At 40.8% G+C, this 10,011-nt stretch overlaps 1 pseudogene; it reads right to left on the bottom strand.

Annotated features, from left to right (window-relative positions):
• Nucleotides 1-255: 255 nt before the first annotated feature.
• On the bottom strand, nucleotides 256-7,754 carry LOC109950950 (annotated as a pseudogene).
• Between the last annotated feature and the right edge of the window lie 2,257 nt (nucleotides 7,755-10,011).

Below are 10,011 nucleotides of genomic sequence, written 5' to 3'. Positions count from 1 at the left end.
TCTAGTCAACCATAAAGTATTTTCTTAAAAAGCAGTATCACTGTCTTTAAAACTTTCATCATTATACAGTTCTCCTTATATTTCTTATGTAGACACATCTGAAAAACCTTTTTGATTATTACACTATGACGCCATAACTGCTGGTTCTCCCCACTGACCTTTAGGGTTCGTTCAAAAACCACTTTAGTCATGCAGGGACTGAATTCCTTACTGTTATGGTGGGGGTCCTTAGATCACACAAACCACCTCTGTGTGTCACAGAGGTGTGGTTATTATTGCTGATAGTTTTAAAGCCTTGGTTGTGTTGAGTGGTGGTCATTAGGGAGTATAGAAAGGAAGTCGGTAGGGTGAGCTTTGATGTGTAGATGATGATAATGGCTATTCAGCCTAAGCTGAAGACGAGATGATGAGAAGGCTAGGATTTTTCAAATTTGTGTTTATTTTAGTTCTATTTGTCCCCTTAGGGCTGCTGAGGTGACAGCTATAGCAGTTGATAGTGTTGAGTTCAGTGAGTGAGATGTTAGGAAGAGAATGGTGATTGGGGAAAATTTCACTAACCAGTGGTTAGGGATGAGCCTTGAAACATTTCTGGAAATCATGAGTAGAATGGTACTAGTCCTAGTTTTGTTGTGATTGCTATTGTCACAAGGAAGCATGATGTGGGAAGGGTTAGTTGGATAATGTCTCATTGTCCAGTAGATCATGCATTAGTCATGGTCGAGAAGAGGACTAGTGCCCTATTAATGTGGCTTACTGGACACCAAGCAACACCATCCACCCTAATAAGCCTACTCGTATTAGTATTGTCAGCCTGCAAAGTATACACAGGCCTAGCAACACTAACTGCCTCTACATGAATCCATGGTTCTGACTGCTTACATAACCTAAACCTCATACAATGTTAAAAATCAATGATTGCTTTCCTCCCCACGGTCTTCCTATCCCCCTGCCCAAAAGTCCTGTGAACTAAGGCCACTTCACATAAGCTCCTAATCACCACCCTCAGCCTACAATGACTACTCCTAGCATAACATCCCTCCTCAAAAAATAGCCCCAAAGAACTGGCATTGACCAAATCTTATCCGCCCTATGAGTACTGTCCTGCTGACTACTATCTCACATAATCATAGCAAGCTAAAGCCACCTGCAATACAAACAACCAACATAGAAAGCAATATTCATCACAACCTTTATAATTAGAGTTCAACCATTCATTATCTTAGCCTTCTTGGCCACAAAACTACTACTACTTACTCTTGGACCAGCAGAGCCAGACCAAACCGTATTCCAATGGGATTGAAAAGAATAAGGAAAGACAAAAGGAAACAGGACCTGTTTATCCATTCTGCAGTTTTCCTGTGAAAACTCCACCTTCCCACATTGACTACATTCTCATTCTCTGGATAAAATCTACCCAATCCCTGCATGCTCAGCCTGAAGGCCCATAATGGGGAATGCAGAGAGCTTGGGCCGGAGCTGACATCTTCCCACCATGAACAGGAAGGAGGAGACTAGGTCAGGAAACCCAGGGACAGACCCTGAATTAAACACTAGCATCTTCTGCTGCCATCAATGGGACAGAAATAGGAGCTGTGGTGTCTTGGGTCAGCAGGTATTCACCAGAATATTCCTTGACATGCAAAGTACAAAACCAGCAGCAGTCATCAACTGCTAAGGCAGCACAGGTTGCTCTTCGTCTTCTCTTTCAGCACAGATCAAGCAGACACCAGGACCATGCCTGGCCCAGGTAACCAACAGCCATAGGCAGCTGCCTTTCTTAATTTTTAGCTAAAGCCAGTTCTGTACAATGGCCAAATTTAGAAACTTTCTCTGAACTTTCAAAATAAAATAAAAGCAAGTATGTTAGAAGCGTGAAAAAACCCGATACGGGACCTTAAGTTCAGATATAAAAACCAAATTAGATGACAAGTTAGGAATAAACTGCTTCAAGTGACCTTCAAATATCATACTGCTGGGTTTTGTTCTACTCAGTAGATACTCTTTTACTACAGACTATGTGAGACTGTTTAGCACATTAATGGGACTTCATTTTATAATGGGACTGCTGCTTTATAAAAAAGGAAGCAAATTAGTTTTAATAGGCTAAACAATTAACCTTGGAGAACATTTCATGCCTCTAAGCCTCGACAAATTATTGTCTGCTTTTGGTTTTGATGAAAATATATATACAGTGTCATTTTTCTGACATAAATCTTGCTTCCAAATCAAAGATTGACTCTTGCTGTTGAACTTTACTGTATCTGAAAGCAGAAATTAAATATATATAGATAGAGGAAATTATAGGCATATGAAGCCTTCTAGATATAAGAAGTTTAGTTTGAATGAAGTTCTAGTCCTGAAGGAGAGAAAGTTGTTAGAGCTGACACCTGTTGGCACTTCCTAATTTTTAAGGTGCTATTCCATTCACAGCTGAATTCTGGCCTCTGTTTTGAAAACTTTCTTTAGAGAAATCTGAATTTCTTGCTCTGTGTGGAAGTGAACTGTAAACAGATATTTTAGTTTTGATCTGAATTTCCTAATTGGATCTGTGTGGTGATATTTGAATAGGATTGCAAACAATTTCAAATTTCCCCAAATTTTAATTTTATTAATATAATCACAACAAATTTACATTCTACCTCTGTAACTGTGGCCTGTGGAGCAAAAGACAGGATGTTGTACAGATTTTACTCTTTATCAGAAGCATAATTCCATATGCACTAAAATGTTTTATTCCTAAATTTACCTTCCAGCTTTCAGAAGTTACAATTTCCAGACCTTTTTGTCATCTTCTGACCTGTTAAAAATTGCTGTCTGCCATCCTGAAATCATCAATCTTGCAGACACCATGACTGTTTCATGACAGCAGATTTTAATACACATTACATTATTCTCACAGTAATAAATTTTGTAAAAATAATTAATTCTTTTAATTTAGGCTGTCTTCCATTATACATAGATGCCCAGTTTAGGTGAGCTATTTAGGACAAAAATTCAAACCTACCTCATAACACCTATGGTACGAACTCAGAATGCAAGACTGCTTAAAATAAATAATCCAGAAGCAATTTACACACGGGGCCATAGCTATGAAAGCTTGACAACAAGCTCGGGAACAAGTTCTCTCTCCTACAATTGCTTACTCTGTCTTTACTAAGTTTTTTTCTCAATGAGCCTCTTATTCCATCACAGCAGGAACAAATGCAGGCCTCCTGGTGCTGACTTAACATGTCGTTGTCATTTTCTCTTTGGGAAGAAATCTATTATCTAAAAGAAAAATATATGCAAGATTTTAAAATAAAAGACGTAGCTGCTTCTTGTCTTTCTTCTCAGTAGATTCTCCGATGAATCTTCAATCTATGCTTGCTTTTGAACTCTGTCAACAGAAATCTTTTGTAGTTAAACACATGCCTTCATTTTTTATCTTAAGTGAAGTTCCAAATCAACTATAATCAAGGTTGAAGTTTCAGGCCTGAAAATTCCTTATGTATCCCTAAACTTCAGACAAATCCAGACCTTGGTTTTGCTTTGAACTGTTAAGTCAACTTGTGGGCCCAATCACAATATCTAGTTATTTGTAGATATGCAAACATACATAAATACAGAGTTAACTCATTGTCATCCTAGGCCAGAATGAAAAGATTAATATCTTCAATCTTTCTCCTCACAGGGACCAGTTTGAAAATCAGATTTTCAGGAACTTACATGCAAAAACATAACGAAGTTTGAACTGATTCCTAGAGAGAGCCCCTCTCTCCTTATTGACTTGAGTAAGAGCCTGAGGAAACCAACCTCTTCTGGATTTCCAGAGTTCAGAGCAGAACCTTCAGCATGGGAAGGAATACAGAGCTAGCAAATTCCTCTGGAACTAGGAAAGAGAACCCTTTACACAGGGGGAAGCCAGCACTAGTGCACAAAAGCCCATCTGCCTCTTTGAATCTGTACCTGCTGTTCCTGATGTCCTCCAAGGATCAATAGACCAATTTACATCTATGGGCTTGATAAGGATGTAGATAGGCTGAGAATACTAAGGTTGGGTTTGTCTTTGAGCAGAGGAAGTTTATAAACCAGGTTAAAGTGTTTCACAGACTGTTTCCTTGTATGCAGGTCTGTTCCACTTTGGCCAAATCTAGAAATACATCCTCTGAGAGAAGGCAGGTTACAACCCTCCCTCCCCCACCAGGTTCGGGAAAAAATAAATTTTCCTCGAAGGAAAGTGGAAGAAATAAAAAATATTTACTTAAAAAATACACGGGAAAAGGATAATAATGCTAAATAGTAAAACCTCTTGCTCTGCTGAGAGAAACCTGGGAAAATTCAGAGTCCTTCCATAGTCTCTCTCTCCCCCTCCCTGGAGCTAGGACAAGGTGGTGGGCCCACCTCCAGGGCCAAGGCCTCGGTGGAAAGTCCTCCCGATGTGCTTTGATGTTGAAACAGTCCAGCAGAGAGAAAAGGAAAAAAATGAAGTCCCAGGAAAACAAAAGTTCAAGTCTCCAGAGGAAAAGGAGCTGAGGAAAAAAACTGCCAAAAGCCGACTGGAAAGAAAAGCAAGCCGGGTGCTTCCCTTCCCTCTCCCTCTCCTGCCGCTGTTGAAAGAAAAGTCTATCTCTGTGTGACCTTGAACAAGCTGCAAACTGCTTTGAAAAGTTTTGCTCAGTTTTTTCCTTCCCCCTCTCAAGCTCAGTTTAAAGGCATAGAAAGGCACAAAAATTAATTTCTGGGCATAGGGCAGCGATATGGGACACATATCATAAAGTCGCCGCAAGACAAGGTCAAAGAAGAAAAATCTGTTGCAGCCCTGTCAAAATGATGTTTTCTCAAGAGCAGTACATTCGAGCTTTGAATATTTTCCAGTTCACTCCCCAGGTAATAAGTCAGGATGGTGGCTGTCACAGCTTCAGCCCCTCCAATTTCACCCCACATCACCGACAACATGAATCTCTTTGCCAAGGGAGCCATCTGCATGTGTCCTCTCCATTCATTGAGACCCTGAAATTTTCCTGGGGGAAGCACAACCTGACAGCTGTTTTTATTCTAGCAGAGCTGTAAGCCTTCAGCCCCTTTTGCAGAAGCCACATTGCAGCAATGACCTCTCATAAGCTTGCCATACACCGTGGATGTGTGGGATGAATAAGGATTGTGATTTTTCATTGGCATGCCATGTTTGCAGTGCTGAGGAACCCAAAAAGGCAGTTTCCCCACCCACTACTGCTCTCACACCACTTATTTCTTCTGACCTGAAATTCCAACTTCCTATTCACTGCAGCTTGTTCTGCACAATTACAATACCTACCCACCAGCCTCTTCCAGATCTTGTGCTCTGGAGCCATAAGGCCACTTTCAATATAATAAAGAGTAGAGAAAATTCATCTAGGACTGTGTCCAGCATGCTGGATCTACAATGAGAGGGCCAATATGTCACTGAGAATTATCACATCCAATTAGCAGTAAATAACCAAAAAGAAATATCAGAAGGAGAAAGCTGCTATGACAAAAAATCAGTTTCTCAGTGAACTGACAATGAAACGTAATTAAGAATATAATTATAATAATAATAATAATAATAAAATAATTTGGGCAGAAATTAGGGTACCCTATCTAGGAAACTTTTGCAGTCCCATTTCATGGCAACAAAGCAGATGTTTGTAGAGGTCCTGACTGATGTCACCTTTCCAGTACATAAAAATTCAAAACCACTGACGTAGGTGGTATCCTTGACAGAAAGGGCAAGATATGTGACAATGTGCAAAATACCATGTTCAACAGCAGCATCTCTCAGACACTGTTTTAACAAAAAAATCTGTGGCTAAGCTTCTATATTTTTCATATTTCCCCACTAGACTCCACAAATTCAATTATCTCCTTTTCTTATGGGATCATGTTTTCTGGGGAAAGAGGGTCCTGTGAAATGTTTAATAAAAAGCCTTGTTCCTGTAAGAAATTTTCATTTTGCTCTTGAAGACCTGATGTAGAGCTATTTCACAGCAGAATATAAAGCAAGTGCATGAAAAACAAAGGTCATTTAGTGTTAAAGATCAAAGCCCAGAATCTTACACAGATTTTTAAAATTCCTTTGCCAGACTGTATCTTGAAAATACATCTTTCAAATCAGAAAGAATGGGGATAGTTAGAGAATTACTGAATAAACAACCTCCACTTTGAAGAAATGGAAGAAAGCGCCATTATATCAAGCGAACGAATCTAGATGAGGGGTGGGGGGCAAGAGGCTATAGGAATGTTTTCTGAAGACAGTGAGGTTAAGAATGATGCATGATCTATCAATCAAATGTCAGCTGCTGGCTGTAACAGAGCACATAAAAGCACATGCACATGCTCCAACCACAGCCACTCAGGCCAGCTGGGAGTAGATAAGAGAAGAATAAAATACTGATTCCTCAGTGTTTAGTTCCATTTTGAGGAAAGTATTGACATGCTACTTGAGTATTACCTTGCTAAAACATCAGTAATTAGTCTTTACAACAGCTTCATATTATTATTCTAATTTAAAGGAAAATGAAATAGACATAGATGAGTTTAAATTATCTATGAAAATGAGATAAGGCCAGTGACAAAACCAGCATTAGACTTCCTACTAGTTCTAGCTTCAGTATATTTGACGTATCAGACAAAAACCTGTTAAATCATTTGCCTCTTTCATTAGTTCGCTTAGGTATGATTTAAATACCATACCTTGAAACCGAACTTTAGAGTTCATAACGTCTATACAGTCTTTGAAAAAAACTCAACCATAAGCAATCATTTCCAAAAAATCACAGTCACACTGAAATTTGAAACAGTAAGAACAGTTTGCCCTTGAAGGGCAGTAAAGTCATTAGCAGCACTACAGCTTGCTTTTTTTTCTGTATAAAAATTAGGTGGCACAGGAGTAATTATAAGATTAAATTTTCATACCAAGGTTTTGTCACCACCAAAGCACTTTAAATTAAATGTGTTACCATAAGTTTCCACAAAGGAGTTCCTGCCCTGTGATCAGGGGCATCCAAGTTTTATCCAAGCAATATGTAACAGTAACGCTACAGCTTGGAGGGCTAAAAGTAAACTGAGAATGAGCACTTCACCCGGTGAGAATTTCACTCCATCAGAATTTCTGCATCTTCAAATCCTGTAGGGCACATAAATGGCACACACTTGTCCCCTTCCCAAGGCACAATTAGAATTTAGGGAGTTCCAAATTTGTCTATCATCATTTTCTACACAAACAAGGGACGACTACCTTAACTGAACAAATTACAATTTGTAAAGTTGTCAGGCTAAGGAATATTTGCAGATGTGAAGAGCAGAGCAGTCAGCTCATGCAGCTGGGTTACAGCACAGGAGTGTGCCCAGAGCAAGTTCCATGGCACCCCAGTACACCTTCAGACTTTCTCCATCCTACCTTCTCTACACAATCCAAGAAGGTAAGGGTGGATGTGGGGAGGACATGGCTTTTCAAGGGGATTGAGCTGTTGGAGTGACACTTCCATGGAGAACAGCTACAATAATGGCAGGAGAGAGCAAGGAGTGGATAGAAGTAGGGCCTGGTGCTGAAAGGACCCCTCCAGTTTCTGGCAGATGACAAGGAAAAGGCACACGGGAGAAGAACGGCAACCGCGTGCGCCTCAGTAGTTACCAGCACATCCTTGTTCCTCCTGGCCACAAAAGGGTTCAAAGAGCGTCTCCTCTGGAGCCACAGTGGCATCTGTTGGGATGCACTCTGCCACGCTCCTAATGCACACATAAGTCATATCTGCCATGGCTATTCAGAGCCTGATGCTAAGAGCCTTTGATTGTTTGTGCCACATTTGTCAATTGCTATATATGTGGTTTCTCTCCCTCCAAAGAAAGATTGGCCTCTTCATCTTCCTTGTTCAAGTAATATGAAGTAGTAGGTTTCAGTTTTTCCTGTGTAATTTTAATTGCAAGTAACTATCACCCATGGATGTGTTGAGGCTTAAGCCTCCATACTAATTTCTGTATCAACACACTGGTTTTTTATTCAGTTGGGTATGTAACACAGACTAGAACAGCAAGTGGTTTTAATCATAAGCAAGCCAGAGTTAATGAGAAGGGATTTTTCTCCACAAATTTGATCTGCTGAAGGTATATTTACCTGGTACATTCCATGAAACACAGCCATTCCACACTTGCAGCTATTCTGCTCAGACCATCCAAAAGCTACATGACTACAGTTGGTGTAGCAATGAGCCCAACTTGAGATCCCTCCTGAGAGGCAGGATATGTTTATTTAGGCTCAAGAAACTCTATGATTTTTGATTACCTCATCTTGCTGGCTGAGCAGTTTGGTGTCTGCACAGGATGAAGTGCATGGGAACTTTCTACAAGAGGCATCTTTATCAACTAAGGGAACTAGTGAACTGAAGAACAGGTCACTAAAAAGTAACAGGGAGGGGTTTGTTTTCATGTGCAAAGATTGGTACTTCCTGCAAAAATAGACTGAAAGATCCCAAAATCACTATAATTGCAATGTCTTGCTGCTGTAGTAGATTTTACCTCATTCTCAGAAAATCTTTAAGAATTTAGCAAAACTCTACAAAGGAATCAGAGAACTCTTTAAACAACTACATGCTCCTGAAGCACGTGCCCCCTGCTTCCCTTTGGAACTTAAGACTTATCATAGTTCAGTCCGAGAGCTATGCAGATATATAAGATAAGGTAAAGTAAATAGAGGAGGAGAGTTCATTTCCACTGTAATAATGAAGACCTTGCTGTGATTTTTGTTACCTTTTTGCAAAGTCCTGGGATTTTTTTCAAACTGTATTTCTTAAGGTTTGGGGGAGTAACATCAGGAGATATTCTTTCAAGTTTCTATCTTGAATCCCATGTACTGCCCTGGGGCACGAGGCTATTCAGAACGCTGGGGATTCTGGGCTACATTTACTAGAGCAACATTGGTTCAGCCTGGCATCACTTTATTGCTATGTACAGTACCATCTAAGCATCCACCAGGTCAGTTCTTTGGTAGAGGTGGTGGGGGAAAGAAAACTTTTCATTGCTGCATTGAGACCAATTCTTAAAAATCACAGAGCTTGAAGATTCACTTGAGCTCAAACCTGTCTCTTTACAATTTACAGTGGAAAATTGGAATAAATACAGTCTGCAGAGCTTTGAGTAGAAGGCCTTGTTTTCTGTTTGACAGAAACTGAATGTAACTCAAAGGTAATGGCTGAATGACATAGCCTACCTTTTTAGCTCTTGATACAATTGAAATTACTTTCATTTCTAGACACAACTTCGTCTGTGAAAATCAATCATTTTCACTTATTTTTATTTCCACATTTTCTAATAAGAATTTAAAATATTCAGTAGCATTTATGTAGAGTGTTAGTCTTTGCTTTCACAGAATCACAGGATACGCTGAGTTGAAAGTGACACAGAGGGATCATCAGAGTCCAACTCCTGGCCCTGCACAGCGCCAGCCCCATCGTGTGCCCAAGTGCATTGTTCAAATGCCTCTTGAACTCTGTCAGGTTTGGTGCTGTGACCATTTCCCTGGGGAGCCTGTTCCAGTGCCCAATCAACCTCTGGTTTAAGAAACTTTTTCTAATATCCAACCTAAACCTCCTCTGACACAACTCCAGGCCGTTACCTTGGGTCCTGTCTTTGGTCACCATTGAGAAGAGATCAGTGCCTGCCCCTCCTCTTCCCCTCACAAGGAAGTTGTAACTGCAGTGAGGTCTCCCCTCAGTCTCCTCCTCTCCAGGCTGAACAGACCAAGTGACCTCAGCCACTCCTCACACAGCTTCTCCTCAAGGCCCTTCACCATCCTCGTGCCCTCCTTTGGACACTCTCTAACAGCTCAGTGGCTTTTCTGTGTTGTGGCACCCAGACCTGCCCCCAGCACTCGAGGTGAGGCCGCCCCAGTGCAGAGCAGAGCGGGACAATCCCCTCCCTTGCCTGGTTGGTGATGCTGTGCCTGATGCCCCCAGGACACGGGTGGCTCTCCTGGCTGCCAGGGCACTGCTCGCTCATGTTCACCTTGTCATTGACCAG

This window comes from Corvus cornix, chromosome Z (genome assembly GCF_000738735.6).
Source record: "Corvus cornix cornix isolate S_Up_H32 chromosome Z, ASM73873v5, whole genome shotgun sequence".
NCBI lineage: Eukaryota > Metazoa > Chordata > Aves > Passeriformes > Corvidae > Corvus > Corvus cornix.
The sequence above is the reverse complement of the archived record's forward strand: the minus strand, read 5'-3'. Positions and strand labels throughout refer to the sequence as shown.